At 49.2% G+C, this 14,421-nt stretch overlaps 1 protein-coding gene across 3 annotated transcripts in view; it reads right to left on the minus strand.

The window, feature by feature from the left end:
* Positions 1–14,421, minus strand: part of NOL4L (nucleolar protein 4 like) — a 131,004-nt gene that overhangs the window by 37,354 nt on the left and 79,229 nt on the right. The gene's annotated exons all lie outside the window — the stretch shown is intronic.

Consider the following 14,421-nt stretch of genomic DNA (forward strand, 5'->3'; position numbering starts at 1 on the left):
AGCGTTCGCCGCGGACTCTCTCTGCTCCCTCCCCACCCACCCCCCCACTCCTCCTGCCGGTCATTGTGCTCCTCCAGACCACCGGGTACCGGCTCCCTACCGCGCGCTAGCTCCAGTTGTAAAGTAATAGGATAACATCAAGAATGCTGCTCCATCCCAGACCTGGGCGCTTACTGTCCGCGGAGACACTGCATCGCAGGAGAGGGAAAACCCATGCGGATCTGAATCGCCCTTCTCCTGCACGCAGACAGACCTCGTCCGCCTGGGGTGCAGGGGAAGACCGCGTGGGGCGCCGCGGGGTGGGGATGGGGGTGGGGGACCCTGAACCTGCAAGCAACCTCAGACTCAGGCTACAATATAACTCGTTTGTCCCCAAATAGCACAATTAGACCCCAGCAGAGAAGATGGGTCAAGGGCAGATGTTCCCCCTCCTCAGATTCACAACCTCTGTCACAAATAACAGATCAGCCTTCTGAAAAAGCCTGTGCTTTAACAGGGATGAGGAGCTGCCCTAGTGGAATTCTGTGAGGAAATGGTCAAAAACCAAACCAAAACAAAACACCAACAACGATCCCACCTCCTGGTACCTCTAGTCGCATCCGAAAAAGAAGGGCAATTTCTCCTGACTTTACGCTACAACTCATCCACAGTGGAACCAGCAAAGGGAAAAAAAAAAAAGAGGGAGAGAGAGAGCCATCACGATTGTTTGCAATTTTGAAACAGACTGCCTTTAACCCTCCAACTTTTTTTTCTCTAAAAGCCTTTTTCTTTCTTTCACTGAAAGCTTTGCATTGTGAACAATCCGAGGTAAACAAGGCTCCCTCTACAGGTGGGAGTTGGAAGTACACCACCACAGGTTCAGAGCTCAGTGTTCGCCCATTAGAAAAATAAAAAGATGGCAACACATCAAATTAAACGCACGCAGAACAGACTTCCTTCCACACATGCTAAGGTTTTTCTGTCAATATAGAACTTACACTCCCTTTTTAAAAGGGGCTCTAAGCACGTTATTCATTAGCACCTTTTATCTATGAAATTGAATGTGTTTTCAAACCAAGGCACCCTTCCCAGTTTTCTCTAATAGATCTTTACTTCTCCTCCTCTGTGGTGGGGGTCGGTTTGGAGGCTTTGCAAATGTCTATATCCATACATGTTGGTGCCCAATAATAATTTTTAGGATTTTAATTAGTGGCCGTGACTCTTCAGTTCATCCAGGGAGAGGTGGGCGTTTCCAACGTGGGAAATGCCCTTCCTCACTCTGAAAATGAAATCATTCAGGCCCCCCGGATTTCCCATCTCTTCCCACCACATTTCTCAAGACCTTTGACTTCTCCTGGCCTGAGTCACTATCTCACAGCCGTGGTGGACATCTGGGTTTGAAATATAAAGCCAAATCCAACTAAGTTCAAAGGTGGAATTGAACCCAGATAACCCACCTCTTCTCTGACTAATAAGAGAAAGCCAGTACCGCCTGGGAAAGCAGAGCAGTGATTTTCTCTAGGCATGAAATGTGAACTCATTTACCATCCCTGAGATAAAACAGCCTCAGCCCCACTCAGCCCACAGAAAGCAATTGGGAGCCCTAGAGAAACTTGGCTGTTTAGCAGCACTGAAAATTAGGTGAGTTTTCTTGCGTGCTGAAGCCTGCAGAAAGCTCCCAGCCCCTCAGTCCTGCAGGAGCTGCCACTCCTTGAGTAACCTTGTGCCCGTTGCTTTCAGTGTCCTTGTGGCTTTGGACAACTCCCTCGATCCTTAAAGTGGCCACAGCACGGGTCCCAACAAGGAAAAGCATGACCTAGTTTCTTGGCCACTAATTCTCCCAATGATGGGTCCCTTCTTTCAGCCCCAGTCTGGTGGGAGACGAGGACAGAGAAGGCTGCTCCCATCTGCTTAAGAGGACAGTACTGTCCTCGTGTCCCCTTCATGTCAGGCTCTGCAAACAGTGGGTGTTTTTGTAAATGGACAATTGGCAGGGTATTTGCTCTGTAGAGCGCTGTAGGCAGCAAAGCTCTCCAAGCAGACTCCTATGTGAAATATAGGAGTCTCCACAAGTGGAGATCTGGCCAAGGGAACCAGGGGCTTGCTATTAGGAATAGCAGGATCTTAGTCTGATCAGAGGATACTGTTCAAGCATCTCAAAGTATTTAAAAACCCATTGATGGGGCTCCTGGGTGGCTCAGTGGGTTAAAGCCTCTATCTTCAGCTCAGGTCATGATCCCCGGGTCCTGGGATCAAGCCCCATGTCGGACTCTGCTCAGCAGGGAGACTGCTTCCCTCTCTCTCTCTCCCTGCCTCTCTGCCTACTTGTGATCTCTCTGTCAAATAAATAAATAAATAAAATCTTAAAAAAAAAAGAAACCCATTGACCCCTATAAATTAATTACTAATGACAGAAGGGAACATATACCTGCACAATGGGGAGACCCGCAGACACCCTCCAACCACGTGATCAAATTCAGTTGCCCCCAAAGTAGGGTCACCTGACATAATGCGCTCACGTCCCGATGAGATGCAGTCACCTCCCACATTGTGTTCTCCCTGCAAATGCTCAACCTGAATCTGATCACGAAGAGACAACCAGACAAGAAATCCAGAAAAAGAGACTCTCCACAACACAACAGTCCTGACTTCAAAAGATTCACTGTTATTAACTCAGCTGTTCTAAATCACGAGACTAAAGAGAAATACCAACTAGATGCAAAGTTCGAATCTTGGTTGGATCCTGGAAACAAGGGGTGTGGTGGGGATGGGGTGGAGAGGCTCAGGAAAAGGGGGGTGGAATGGAGACAGGGGTTGAGGGTGGAGACAGGGGTGGGCTCTGGGCTGAGTGGTCAGGGAAGGTCCCTCTCAGGAGTAAGTGTGGCTGAAGTTGACAACTGCATGAAGACCTGGGTGGGGGGCGGGGAGGGGTGTGCAGGTTTCCAGGCAGAGGGAAGAGCTGGTGCTAAGACCCTGAGGTGGGAAGGGACTTGGCATGTTTGAGGAACAGAAAGGTGACCAGTGTGGCCAGGGTGAGATGGGCCAGGGTTGGGGCAGTGAGAGGGTATTTGGGGGTGGGAGGTGAGAGGCTATTCAGTGGAGGGGGGGAGGTGTGAGACGGTATTCACGACCAAGCACGCAGGGCCATGTGCCTGACTGTAAGGTGTGTGGATTTTATTCCAAGAGTGAGGAAACAATGCAATCCGAATTGTGTTTTTAGACCAGAGGAGATGAGATTACAAGGAAGCGAGAGTGGCAGCACGCACAGCAGTGGGGAGGTCGGATAAGTTCCAGCCACATGGGACCAGCTCAAATTCTGACTGACACTAGAAAAATGACTACCCTTAAATCTCTCGGAGCCTCCGTTTCCTGATCTGTAAAGTGGAGAATAAGATAGTGCGCTTAATGTAGTATATGACACTAAAAGTTCCCCTTTCAGGGGAATCTGGGTGGCTCAGTGGGTTAAGCATACAACCCTTAATTCCAGTTCAGGTCATGATCTCGGGGTGTGAGGTCAAGCCCCAAGTCAGGCTCTGTGCTGAGCACTGAGTTGTCTTGAAATTCTCTCTCTCCCTGCACCCCCCACCCCTTTGCTTGCATGCATGGGATCTCTCTTTCTCTTTCAATCTCAAAAACGTTAAAAGGTTCCCCCTTTGAAGCTAGACACTGCGATGGCCAGCCTCTAAGGTAGCTCCCCACCTCCCGGCATCACAGCCCTATCCCCTGTCACAATGAATAGGGCTGTGGAAGCCATGAAATACCGTGGAAATGAGAGTATGTGACTTCGGAGGTCGGGTCATAAAATGCAGCTTGATCTCCTCCCCGGGGGAGTACCTGGTAAATGGCAGCTTTTATCGTCATTATCAAGATTCTGGATTTTCACAGCAGTGGACCACCCCCTCCACAAACCCTGCCCCAGTTCTCTCAGCCTCCAGCAATGTGCGGCAGTTCCCATTTCATGACAGGCTTGTCAGTGCTTAGTATTAGCAAGCTCTTTTGTCTTTGCCCATCTAATCGGTAAAAAATGGTATCTCTTATTTTCCTTTGACTCTCTTCATATGGGAGTGTGAGTGTTATAATTATGTGTGCCATGTGTATATTGGTCACTTGCATTTGTTCAAACAACCTGTTCATATTCTTTGCCCATTTCTCTATTTGAGTTGATGGACTTTTTTTTTTTTATGAAGGAAATCTAATCTTTTGTCATATATTTTTGCAAATATGTTGTCCTTTTGTTGCCTTTTTATTTTATTTATGATGGGATTTTTTTTTTTTTTTTTTTTTTTGGCCATATGGAAGTTTTACATTTTTAGACCTTCAACTTTTTTTCTGTTAGGGCTGAAGCATTTCAGGTCAAAACAAAGATTTTATTCCACTCGTAGATTATAAAAGTAATTCATCCATATTTTCTTGTAGAGCATTTATAGCTTCATTATACTTAAATCTTTTTTTTAAAAGTAAGCTCTCTGCCCATTTATTTCCGTATAAGTGGTGAGGTAAAAACCGAGTTTGTATTTATTTTATTTTATTTTTAAGATTTTATTTATTTACTTGAGAAAGAGAGAGTGATTGAGAGAACAAGTGGGAGGAGGGGCAGAGGGAGAAGCAGAATCCCTGCCAAGCAGGAAGCCTGACATGGGACTCGATTCCACGACCCTGGGATCATGACCTGACCCAACAGCAGACGCTTAATTGATTGAGCCACCCAGGTGCCCTAGTTTGTATTTTTTTTAAAATGGTTATCTGAGTTGTCCTAGTACCATCTTTTCTTTTCAATGATTTATTTATTTAATATTTTAAAAAGATTTTATTTATTTATTTGACAGGGAGAGAGAGTGAGCACAAACAATGGGAGCTGCAGGGACAGAGGGGGAAGCCAGCTCCCCGCTGAGCAGGAAGTCCAATGTGGAGCTCAATCCCAGGACCCTGAGATCCAGACCTGGGCCAAAGGCAGAGGCTTAACCGACTGAGCCACCGGGTGCCCCTTATCTATTTATTAGAGAGCACAAGCGAGTGGGGGCAGGGGCAGAGGGAGACACTCTTTCAAGCAGACTCCCCACTAGGTGTGGAGCCCCACAAGGCCTTAATCCCACAACCCCAAGATCACAACCTGAGGGGAAACCAAGAGTCCAACAGTCGACTGACTGAGCCACCTAAGTGACCCCTCCATACCATCTTTTAAATAATTCATCTTTATCCACAGATTAGAAATGTCAAATTATGCTGATTGCCCATTATTTTTAGAATCGTCTATTCTATTTTATTGATCTATTCCCGTCCTAATATTATAGCTCTGGAATATATTTTAATACTTGGTAGAGCTAGCACTCACCTCTACCCTCCATGAACTGTCAAGTTAAAGCCAGGCCATAGCAGAGGTGCAGACAATTGCAGAGAAAGGGCTTAGCGTAGGGGGTTCCTGGAAGAGGTGACATCTACTCTGAACCAACGAAGGCAGGAGAAATGTGACAGGTGGCAAATAGGGAGGGCCTCTCAGCAGGAAAGAGGAGCGCGATGGAAGCACCAAGGGCTTCACACATGCCTGAATTCAAAATACTTAATCTGTGGGTCAGGTAGTACCTGCCTTAACCATTTATTCCTCATGTTTGCTGATCTTTACACAGCTGGCGGCAATCTCATTGTCAGTGTGACACCTTTGCTGAGACCTAGGAGAAACTGTCTGAGACTGCCTCCTCATTCCTTCTCTATTTAGATAGATTTCCCATTACAGATATGACTAAAAGAGCCTGACTTGTTGAAATGCACTTTCCTAACAACCACAATAGGTAAAAATTACAATTTCATCAATCTCCTTTTCAGTGATGTGTTGCTTCAAAGTATCATCAGTTCGTCTGTTCATTTCACTCTCCTACTCCAAAGCCTTCAGTGGCTTCCAGCTGCTGGCAGAATCGAGTTGCGGCTCTTTGGCCTGGCGTTTGAGGCCTTTCACAGCCCTGCTGGCCTGATATCCTTCCGTTCCAAACCGTGACCTCTGCTTCAGACAGACTCACTCTCTTTGGTTGCCCCAATCACCCATGTGTGGCCCCCTCCATTCCTTGGACTATGCATGCTTTTGGGCACATGTTCTTTCCACAAATATGTCTAGATCCTTTACCCCATGCCAGATGCCATGGACCCAGCAATGAACAATACAGATACAGGTCTGCCCACTCGGAGCCTGCATGCCAGCAGGAGAGAGAGAGAGAAATTAAATAAATGATCACATGGTTTCTGGTCACAGGATGTACGTTCAGTTTGTACTTGACAGTTGTGGGACCTGCTGGGAAGAAAGGGCCTAGCACCTGAGAGGGACATGGCGGATCCCAGAGAGCTGCATGGAAGAGGTGACATTCAAGGTGGGCGTTGCAGAAGGCATGGGTGTTTGCTCAGTAGAAAGATGCTTTCAGTCATCAACAAAGGCACCCTCCACCCCTGCCAAATCTGGACCCCTCCGAACCCAGAGCGCCAATCTCTCAGACCACCTGGCTGGCTCCTGTGGCAGGTCGCAGCTACTCTGTTCTCTCCTTGGCTTGTGTACTTCCCGTTTCCTGCATTCTAGCTCACTTCCCTGACACGAGTGTGGACTCTGCGGCCGCAGAGTCCCTGGCAGCGTTGCACATACGGTAAGAACTCATCACTGCGTCACTCGGGACCCCGTCCGGCCCTTCGCCCAGCACAGCATTGAGTTCTGCAACGGAGCTCTGGATTAAGCACACTGTGGGTGACACAGGCCACACTTTGCCATTCCCACAGAGCACGCACCTCACCTCTTCTCTTTTCCTTTTTTCCTAGTGTCTTTGGAGAGGCTCAGCCAAAAAGCCAAGGCCAGTCCACAACCTAACACTTGCACTCCCAGATATGCACATCACCAAACAAGTACAGGGGAGTCCTAAAGCACACGTACTAGCACTGTTCACGGTAGCCCCCACCCGGAAACCAGCCCAGCGTCCACCAGCAGAGGATGGCTTGCAGTGGCACACCTGCACACCTGGGCTGTGGAATACCACTCAGCCACAGAAAAGAAGGAACCAGGGAGCCTGGGTGGCTCAGTGGGTTAAGCCTCTGCCTTCGGCTCGGGTCGTGATCTCAGGGTCCCGGGATCGAGCCCTGCATTGGGCTCTCTGCTCCGCGGAGAGCCTGCTTCTCCCCCTGCCCCACCTGCCTCTCTGCCTACTTGGGATCTCTCTGTCAAATAAATAAATGAAATCTTAAAAAAAAAAGAAAGAAAGAAAGAAAGAAAGAAAGAAAAAAGAAAGGAAGGAGCCAGAGGTGTGTGCCATGATACACATCATGCTCACAAACTTAGGCTTGTGAGCAAAAAAGCACATGCCATATGATTCTATTTACAGAAAGTTCTAGAACAGGCAAAACCAGTCAATGCTATTAGAGGGCAGGACAGGAGTCACCCTGGCTGGGGAGAGTGACTGGGAGGGGGCACAGCAGGTCTTTGGGGGTGCTGACAGTGTTCTGTTTCTTGACCTGAGAATTGGTGGATTCATTTTGGAAAAATTTACTGAGCTGTCCACTTAATGATATGTACTCTTTTCTGTTCGTGTGTCATACTTTAATAAAAGTGTGAAAAAGGAAGAAAAAGCCGAAGCCAGTTACCGTGGCCGAATGGCCTGGAGCTTGGTGCAGTCAATCACTGTGACCCGCTCAGGGCCAGCCACCTACCTGGCAGGGTGGTAGTGTATGTCCCCTTATTGGATCAGCCAAATAAATGAGGTTGATATTAATTGCTGTTTTGCCCAGGAAGAGTAGGGGCTCTGGAAGGAGGATTAAATGACTCATCCAGTCACCCAAGAGTGAGGAGACTGGCATTCAGAGACTAGGGGACATGCCCACAGTCATAGAGCTAGAAGCTACAGGTGGTGCTGGGCTTTGAACCAGGGTGTGTTGGTCCCCAGAGTATGTGGTGGGCCCTGCTAAGGGGGGACGCCTACGCCAGACCATGTGCAGTCACACTTCCCCCATCTCTGGCAGAGCAGACACAAACCCACCAGAGCAGGGGTGGGCCCTCTGTGCAGCCAGAGGTTTCCCTCAGGTTGGGAACTGGCAGCGGGCTGGGACTGGTCTGAGCCAGCCAGCCTCTGGTGGGACCTCAAGTCTAGCCCCCAAGAAAGGCTAGAGAAGGCTTCTCCCTGCAACCTCTAAAGGAAGCTGGGCTTGGGGAGTTTTCAAGGGATGGAAGTCTTGCTGGCTCTTCAGCGGATGCCTGGAGGAGGGCTGAGGACCCCCTTGCAATCCATAAGACACCACAGCCACGTGGTGCTGCTCCAGGGAAGACATGCTGGGACGGAGGGACAGGCTGTCAAGAGAAGGGGGTGGGTGGCACTTCCCGATTTCACCCTAAACCTCTTCATGGCAGAGCCCACAGTTGGGGATGTTTGTGGGTAAGAGCCAAGTGTGCAGGGGGCAGAGTTAGTGCAAGGAGGCCTTTCTTTCTTCCTTTCTTTTTTAAAGATTTTATTTATTTAGGGACACCTGGGTGGCTCAGTTGGTTAAGCTCCTTCCTTTGGTTCGGGTTATGATCCCAGGGTCCTGGGATCGAGTCCCATATTGGGCTCCTTGCTCAGCCGGGAGCCTGCTTCTCTCTCTGCCTCTGCCTGCCACTCTGCCTGCTTGTGCTCTCTCTCTGTCGCTCTCTCTGACAAATAAATAAAATCTAAAAAAAAAAAAAAAAGATTTTATTTATTTATTTGACAGAGATCACAAGTAGGCAGAGAGGCAGGGGGAAGCAGGCTCCCTGCTGAGCAGAGAGCCCAATGCGGGGCTCCATCCCAGGACCCTGAGATCATGACCTGAGCCGAAGGCAGAGGCTTAACCCACGGAGCCACCCAGGCGCCCCAAAGAGGCCTGATGGCTGGAGTCTTGTGCCTGGTGGGCAGCTCCAGGGCGGGAGAGCGCGTGACTGGGCTGTGTTCTGTTTGCATTCAGACCTTTCCTCAACGTAACCTCAGGCACTCTCTGGGCCTTGGTTTTCTTATTTCTAAGTTGGGGAACAACAGGAACTCTCTCTGAAGGCTTCTGTGAGGCTTAAATACAGAGCCGCCTACAGGGGGCGTCTGGCGCTCAGCTCCGAACACTTGCCCGAACCACCTGCAGGGGGCGTCACTAGCGCTCAGCTCAGAACACTTGCCCGAGCCGCCTGCGGGGGGCGTGGCTAGCGCCTAGCGCAGAGCACTTGAACGAACCTGAGTAACCATAATGCTGAAGACAATGTGAAAGTAGTTGTAACAATGACATCAGCCAACAAACGTCTACTGAGCGTCTACTGTGTGCTGGGTCCCACCCCTAGCGCCAGGACTGTGGGGCTGAGCTAAGCTGACCTGGGCCTCCCCATGAAGCCGATGGTGCTGGGGCCACTGGAGACCTTGGCCTGTCCCTACCTTCACTATCACCTTCTTTTTCCTTTCTCTCTCTCTCTCCTTCCCTTGGGAAATAATAGCATTCATGTGTCAGGGAATGGAGCTCTCTCACACTAGTTCTATGACTTTGGAGGAGTTGCCTAAGCTCTCTGAGACCGAGCCTCAGTTTCCCCAGACATGTGGGGCACCTGGCACACAGAAGGCCTCCAACAACCATTCCTCCTCTCTTCCTTCTTCCCTGCTTCTCCTCTGCTTCTTTCCCTATTACTCTTTTCTCCTACGCAGTCCTTTGGCATCTTAATACCAAAGGCAAGCTCAGTTGATGGCACCCAGGCCATGGGAGATCCTTTGGACTAATTTATCTGCTACCCAAACTCAACATTTCTTCCTTCCCTTTCTCAACTAGAGAGAGGGGAAAATTCTTTCTTTCTTAGCTTCTCTTACAGCTGGGGGTGGCCATGTGACACTGGCCAGTGCTATGTCAACAAAAGTCTACTGGTAATTTTCTGGGAAAGATTTTACTTCGCTGGACTGAGCTTATACCACCCCTTCCCATCTTCCTCTCAGTTTGAATGAGGACAAGATGGTTGGGGCAACAGCGGCCAACTTGCAAACATGAGGAAAAGGTCAGCAACTTCACAGACGCATCAACAACATTAACACCAACCACAGCTCCTCTATCCCTCTTGTTTCAGGAGTAATAAAACTTCATGTTTGGCTATACAGTCAGCTGAGTTTTTGTTCTTGTACTCAAAAGCATCTCTGACAGACTTATGGGATTCCTGAGTGAGGATGCGGATGGATTGGACAGCAAGGACCTCACTCCTACGTGGCCTTTTCTCTAGAATGTCAACTCCTTAAAAAGACTAAGGAAGAGGGCTACGTCCACGCATGGTGCCTGGGAGAAAACAAGCATTTATGTCCCTTCCCTAAAAACTCCGCAGGAGGGAAAGTTGCCAAGGCTTTGCACAGTTGTGCCGGGACACTTCCCGAGCCACAGCAGTGCACCAGTTAAAAAGTATCTTTTGCTTCTATGCTATTTTTCTCTTGAGGCACTTAGAGCCATTCCAAAGATGCACTCCTTGAAACAACCATAGGGATAGCAAGGCATGGGCTCTGTTACTCATTTCTACTGAGGAGGAAACTACAGGAAAGAGAGAAGGGCTGGCCTGAGGCCAGGCTGCTTGTGGTCATGCTGGGCTGAGCCCTTCTGCCTGTCTTTAGCACTCCAGCTCCAAGCTCAGGGCTACCCAGGCCCTGTTATTGGGGTCCTATGGAAGGGTGGAGGGGGTGCTGCCTGGGCATAGGAGGGGAAGGTGGGCAGAGCTCTGGTCCCTTTGCCAGCTTTGCCAGCCACATGCCTGCCTACTGCTGACTCCTGAGATGCTGGGCTTCCCCCTCGGAAGAATTTCCTTGAAAAAAGGGGTTCCTCTGTCAAAGAGCAAACTTTGGAAACCACTGAAGTCTGGCCAAAACCTGCTGTTTCAGTAACAGGGAAGCTACAGCATGGAGAAGTGAAAGTTAGATAGTTGTTCAGCGGCAGGGCCACACCTAGAGCCAGAGCCCCTGGACTCTCCCTTGGGTGCTTGTTTCTGTTCACTGTCACCCCAGTTAAGCTCCTGCTCTCCTCTGGTGGAGGAAAATGCAGCATGAGGTTTCACACTGCACAAAACAGACTTTGAATTCAGCTGACGGGCCCAGAGAGAGCTGTCTTCTACAGACTGCTCAAGCTTATCATAAGCATGTCTCTGCCTTACTACCTCTGTCCTGGCCCCCTTGTTGTGCCTCCCCAGGGCCTTTGCACTTGCTGTTTCCTCCACCTGCAAGGCCTTTTCTCCTTCACTGCCCCCAGGTCTGGCTCCTTCTTATCATTCAGGTCTGGGCTGGGATTGCCACCTCTCCAGAGAGGCCTCCTCACCCAGAGGTGCAGTCTATCAACTGCCCCTATTTTATTTATTTATTTATTTATTTATTTATTTATTTTTAACGATTTAATTATTTATTTGACAGAGAGAGAGATCACAAGCAGGCAGGGAGGCAGGCAGAGAGAGGTGGGGAGCAGGCTCTTCGCGGAGCAGAGAGCCCGGCTTGGGGCTCAATCCCAGGACCCTGAGATCATGGCCTGAGCCAAAGGCAGAGGCTTTAACTCACTGAGCCACCCAGGCACTCCTCAACCACCCGTATTTTAATTCTCTGTCCCAAACTTCTCACTTTCGCATATTTTTTCTTATTGACTTCTTTATCGTTGCTACAGCCTGTGAGTTCCCCAAGAGTAGGCTCCTTGTCTCTTTCACTGCTGTATCTTCTGTGCTCAGAACAAGGTCCAGATCATAGTAGGAACCTCAGTGATTTTTTTTTTTTTACCGACGAAGGAAGAAAAAATTTTAAAACTATACAAACACGGGGTCACAGGGAGGGCAAGGGTCTGATGGGGCAAGGGTCCGGTGGGCTGTGAGCAGAAGCTGTGGACCTCCGTCTCCTCCATCCGAGGGGAGCTGGGGGAAGCTACTGGCTGCCTGGGGTCCACGCCTGGTCACCAGCAGCTAGACAAAGCAGCCGGCACAAATTCACAGTGCAACACTGTGCCATCCCACCCTCAAAAAGAAAAAAAAAAAAAAGGCTGCTAATGAGGTAAACACGATCATAACCAGGAAAATCTTGGCCATGCTTCTCTGCGTCCACCCAAAGCCATTATCTCTAATTGATCTCCAGACATCAGCTGCTGAAACGTCTGAAGCCCTCCCGCACCCCCAGGTCTGGTGACAGAGGCCCAGCTCCCCCACCAGCCCGCCTGCCCGACGCCTAGGGTCAGATCTCTTCCAGCAGCTCTTGGCTGGGGTGCTGAGAGCCAGCTGCACCCCTCGTGAGAAGGAGCCAGAGGGGTGGCAAGAGTTAGGTGGGTCAAGAATCTGTGGGGAAGCCACCGGCCACAGATGCTCAGCCTCAGGGGGCCCAGAGACCTGTACTTCAGGGTCTTTGGTGGAAGGCTCGACAGAGCCACCGAGGGTCCTGGCCTCCAAAAAATATGGCAAAAGACAGGGAGAGCTGGAGAAAGTACCCTGTCCCATACACCCCAATTGCTCTAGATGAAAGAGATACTCTGAGAACTGGCGTTAGGAGGTTAGGTGTTTAAAAACTGCAACAACAATCCAACAGGACTGAGTCACAAGGCAGGGCCCCCGTGGGTCTCAGTCGGGCTGGGGCGGGGGTGGGGGGGAAGGTCACAAGGTCAGCTGCCGGTTCAGGGACCATCTGGATGTTTTGAGTTGCTCCTTCCTGGCCCAGCCCAGGAGAGACACCTCCTTTCCTGCCAGATCTCTCTAGTCCTTAAAAGACAGCTGCCGCCTCCCGTTTATGGAAGCTCAGGTAAGCGGCTCCTGACCTTGCCCCCAGTGTTTCCCCTGACACAGATAAAGCATCCGCGCGGCGGGGCTCCTGGTGCACACAGGAATCTGCTCGTGGTACCAGGCGGCTCTCCTGCCTGCACCAGTAAATTATGGGCACTGTGTGCATTTCTTTCCTGGATAATGAGGTTGAAAGGCCAGGTCGGCCTCCTCGAGTGTATGGGGGGCGATGTCAGCAGCCCGGAAGGGGACTGAACCTTTCAGGACTGATGGGGACAATGAGCTGTTCAGGTTGGGAGTAGCTACTGGCTCCATCAGGCAACTGCCTTTTTCCCCACACAGCTTCAGGGAAGCAAGAAGAAAGAAGAGATGCAGATCTCTCTGAACCAGGCTGTCCTAGCCAAACAGCCATTATGCTCATTTTCTTTGAGTATCTGGAAACTGCAGCAAAGTTTCCAGAAAGTACCTGCGTATTCTCAATAATGTGCATTGGTCCCTAAAATAATGCCCTGTAACAGCGATACTTAGGGGTGCCTGGCTGGCTCAGCCAGTACAGCATGCAATTCATAATCTTGGGGCTGTGAGTTCGAGTCCCACATTAGGTGTAAAGCTTACTTAAAACAAAACAAAACAAAATAAAATTTAAGAAGATGCTTGACCATGGTTTTTTCCCTCCCTACTTTGTCCTTTCAAAGAGAGGTTTCCAAGAATACTGTCCCTCTATAATGTAGAAATGCCTTACTTTGCTTAATACCATCCCTAGGAGGCTGGGAACCCTGTTCATTATTTAGCACCCCCAGATTCTACCCCTGGGATCATGATGCTCCTGGCTCACAGTCCACCCTTGTTTTTTGGTAAACAGAAAGGCCTGCAGTAAAAGGGTCCTGACTTCGTATTTGCATGGTCAGATCAACAGTGCCTCAGTGTTATCTTTACCCCACCAACAAGGAGAGGTCAAAATTTTTAGGCATTAAACGATTTGTTTTCAAATAACTTTCTTTACAAGCTCAGATAACTCTGAAAAGGACAAGGAAGGGAACCGTTCTTACTAGATACGAAGACATATTAGTCTTCACACTATAAACAGTTTAGGGCTGGTACGTGAATAGATAAAGAGGCCCATGGACTGAAGTAGATTCTGTTTCAGACGGATATTTAGTGGATTATAAAGGTGGCATCTAAAATCAATGGGGGAAGAAGACAGATTCTTTAAGAAATGATGCTGCAACAGAGGGTAAAGCAGGATCCATGTCTCACAGTACATCAGGATAAGCTCCAAATGGATCAGAGATTAATTGAAAAATAGAAATGTGCTTATTTTTGGCTTTTTTAGCCCAAAGGGTCTAAAAGGAAAGACACCTCAGTTGCAATAAGCACGCCTGCCACTGACATCATGGTTTTTAATTCCTTCAGTAAAAGGAATCAGAGCTCCTTTGAGATGTGGTTGATTCTAGCATTAGGGCAGGAACTATACAAGATAAGCCCAGAGCATCTTACAGTGCCAGGAAGTAAAGAAACACTAAAACAAAACATACGAAATGAAATGCTACAAAAACAGACCCTAAAACCCCCCAACCGCAGCATGTCAACAGAGCACAGGAGCCAACTGAAAGAGCTCCCAGGGGCCCAAGCTGGGATAGTTTCAGCATCGAAAGAAATAAAGTAGTATTTGAAGATGGAGGGGCACCTGGGTAGCTCAGTGGTTTGGCCTGTGCCTTCAGCTCGGGTCG

Source organism: Mustela nivalis (genome assembly GCF_964662115.1).
Source record: "Mustela nivalis genome assembly, chromosome: 8".
In the NCBI taxonomy this organism is placed as follows: domain Eukaryota; kingdom Metazoa; phylum Chordata; class Mammalia; order Carnivora; family Mustelidae; genus Mustela; species Mustela nivalis.